Source organism: Bos mutus, chromosome 19 (assembly GCF_027580195.1).
Source record: "Bos mutus isolate GX-2022 chromosome 19, NWIPB_WYAK_1.1, whole genome shotgun sequence".
Taxonomy (NCBI): Eukaryota; Metazoa; Chordata; class Mammalia; order Artiodactyla; family Bovidae; genus Bos; species Bos mutus.
Window position 1 is genome coordinate 31348074 of NC_091635.1, and position 3827 is coordinate 31351900.

The following is a 3827-nucleotide window of genomic DNA, read 5'->3' on the forward strand; positions in this document are numbered from 1 at the left end:
GAGTAGCCCCACTTGCCACAACTAGAGAAAGTCTACATACAGCAATGAAGACCCAGCACAGCAAAAACCCCTTTTTTTAAATAAGATAAATTTTAAAAATTAAAAAAAAAAAAAGATCTATCATTTAGGATCCACTCTGTTGACACGAAGAAAAATCCAAAATACCAATGGCTTAAACAAGATAAAACTCTCTTCGCTCACACCAAATAGAAGCCTGGAGGCGGGTTGTCCAGGGCTAGTCCTGTCTTTCTCAGCATCACTGGGAATGCAGCCTTTTTATGTTTTTCCATTTTGTCCTGGCACGTGATTGCCCATCCCAAATATCACTTACTGGGCTGAGATGTCTGCTGACGTGGGTTGAAAATGAATGGGAATCGAGGCAGAAGGAACAAAGAAATGGCACAATAGTTGGAGATGCATCTGAGGTAAAAAGAGGAGTTTGAAAAGATGGGAGACGGTAGAGGCAAGGGAAATGATTTCGTTCAGAAGGAGAATTTAGAGATGGCAGAGGGGGTAGAACAGTTCAGGAGCCGGTTCTTTTTTCCTTTCTTTCTTTTTTAAAAATTTTATTTATTTATTAAATTTATTAAAAAATGTATTTAATTATTTTGGAGGCTAATTACTTTACAATATTGTATTGGTTTTGCCATACATTGACATGAATCTGCCACAAAATATCTGTTTATTTATTTGGCTGTCTTGGGTCTTATGTAGTTGCAGCACCCAGTATCTTTGATCTTCATTGCAGAATTTGAACTCTTTAGTTGCAGCATGTGGGCTCTAGTTCCCTGACTAGGGATCGAACCTGGGCCCCCTGCATTGGTAACTCAGAGTGTTAGCCACTGGACCACCAGGGAAGACCAGAAGTCCAGTTTTTGAGAAGCTGAGGAGAGATGGCATCCAGAGCCCCTGTGGAGCAAATGATCTCGGCGAGGAGCAGGGTCTCTTTTCCAGTTGTCACAAGGAGTAGGAGAATATGGTTCAGGAGGGGAAGTGGGACAGGGAGGGTGCTCCTGAGGGCTTCCTTCTGTTTTCTAATTAAAGCTGTCTGCCCCTTGGCCCACTCTCTTTCTTCATTTTTTCCTTTCTCTTTACAGGCCTTCTTTGAGCACCTACTACAAGCCATGGCCCTGTTCTAGGTGCTGAGGTTACAGCAGTGATTAAACAGACAAGAACACCTCCTGGAGCATACATTCTCCTGGATGGAGAGAGTCAACAATAAAATGAATAAGTAGGTTTCATTGGTATTGCTCGTACTTAGTCACTCAGTCGTGTCTGACACTTTGCAACCCTATGGACTGTAACCCTCCAGGCTCCTCTGCCCATGGGATTCTCCAGGCAAGAATACTGGAGTAGGTTGCCGTGCCCTCCTCCGGGGTTTATTGGTATTAGAAGGTAGTAAATGCTACAGGAAAAACCAAAGCAGGAAAAGGAGGCAGGATATTTTGTTAGGAAGGAAGGAAAGAAATAAGAAAGGAGGCTGTGGAGGAAAAATGATGGGACGGTTGGATTGGAGATGGTGAAGCATTGGTGCAGTGAGAGAAGGAGAGTCAGAGCTGGAGGGAAGGGAGATGCTATCTGATGGTGGGATGCCTGAAATGCAGATGTCAGAGCTGGGACAACATCTAGAATGTGCCTGGGGAGTGGGTGACTGAGATGGTGTGGAGGGAAATACCTCTGGAGGTGAGGAGGTCAAGTAACAGAGAGGCAGGGGAATTGAAAAGTCATCCCTGGGACTTCCTTGGTGATCCAATGGCTGAGACTCCACACGCCCAGTGCAGGGGGCCAGGGTCTGATCCCTGGTCAGGGAAGTAGCGCCCGAGTGCTGCAACCAAGAGTTTGCATGCCACAACTAAAGATCCTGCACGTAGCAACCTGGTTCAGCCAAGCAGACATTTCCTTTCTTTTTTAATGTCACCTCTGTGGATGGTGAGGTCACAGGGTATAGGAGTGACCCATGGGCCCGGCCTGAGGCTAAAGTTCCCAGTGAACTAGGAGGTTCGTCAGGAGGCAGGTAGACCCGCTGGGGAGAGGCATAAAGGGTTAGCTAGTTGGTTTGAACTTAGAAGAAACTAAAGGGATTTTTTTTTCCTTTGGCTGTGCTGGGTCTTTGTCGCTGGGCTCAGGCTTTCTCTAGTTGCAGTGGCTTCTGCTGCTGTGGAGCACTGGCTCTAGAGTGGGGCTCAGTAGCTGTGGTGCATGGGCTTAGTTGCCCCGCCCCATATGGAATCTTCCTGGTGGTTGCCATGTAGTCGCTCAGTTGTGTCTGACCCTTTATGACCCCATGGTCTATAGCCCTCGAGTCTCCTCTGTCCATGGCATTCTCTAGGCAAGAATACTGGAGTGGGTGGCCATTTCCTTCTCCAGGTGATCTTCCTGACCCAGGGATGGAACGCATATCTCCTACAGATCTCCTGCACTGCAGGCAGATTCTTTACCACTGAGCCACCAGGGAAGCCCAGGGCAGGGAACACACCAGGGGACACCCAATTCACAAGGAACACACCAGGAAGGTCTGATCTTCCTGGGCCAGGGATCAAATCTGCCTTCCCTGCATTGGCAGGCGGATTCCCAACCACTGGACCACTGGGGAAGTCCAGGGCTAGAGTTTTCAAGGGAGGAAGGAAGAACGATGACCCTGAAGGAGTCTTGGGGAATGAGGGAAACCAACACCCCACCCTACACCTCCCAGCTCTGAGGTACTTGGAATATAAGAGAAAATATAGCTTCCTCTTGAGCAGGAAGCAGTATCTCAGGGGAGAGCTTGGTTTCCATCAGGGCCAGGAAGTAGGGGGAGATTTCCAGAATGGGTAGAGTGGGAGTTCCAGAGAGCCCGGGGTGGGGAGGGTTTGGAAAAGGGAGTAGAGGGATTGGGTAGGTTGGGACGAGTGTCAGAGTGACGGTGGCTCAACAATGATTTTCAGTGAATGATGTGACAAAGGGTGTGGAACTCAGTGGTCTTTTAGAAAGAGGGAAATTAGTCCAGACTGGGTTGATGAAGATTTATTTGCCTTTTTTCCCCCAAAACATTTTATTATGAAAAATTTCAAATATACAGAAAATTTTAAAAAGAATTGCATGTGAGTTTTCACATACCTACCACTGAGGTTCTACAATTAACATTTCACTCTGCTTAATCACGAATCTACGCATCCCTCTCTTTCTCTCCCTTTCCATCCATCTGTCTGTCCATCCACCCATCCATCCACCCATCCACCTATTCACCTATCCCTGCATTAAAAAAATTTTTTGAGGGAATTCCCTGGCAGTACAGTGGTTAGCAACCCACTCCAGTATTCTTGCCTGGAGAATTCCATGGACAGAGGAGCCTGGAGGGCTACAGTCCATAGGATCACACAGAGTTGGACACGACAGAAGCAACTCAGCATGCATGCCTGCACAGCGCTTAGCACTCTCTGGTTTCACTGCTGCAGTCCTGGGTTCAATCCCTGGTTGGGAACTAAGATCCTGCAAGCCACGCGGCATGGATAAAACAAAAAAATAAAAAGAGAAAGAATTCTTAAACCATTTCAAGGAAAATTGCAGACATTAGCATAATTTACCCCTAAACACTTTAGGATGTATATAATTAACTGAAGTTCAATATTTGTTTATCTTGTCCTGCCAGGCTCCTCTGTCCATGGAATTTTCCAGGCAAGAATACTGGAGTAGATTGCCATTTCCTTTTACAGGGGATCTGCGCCACTCAGGGATTGAACCCTCCTGTTTTGTATCTCCTACATTGACAAGCAGATTCCTTACCACTGAGTCACCTGGGAAACCCATAAAAAAGGCACAAATCTTATTTATATTAATACATTAGGTGA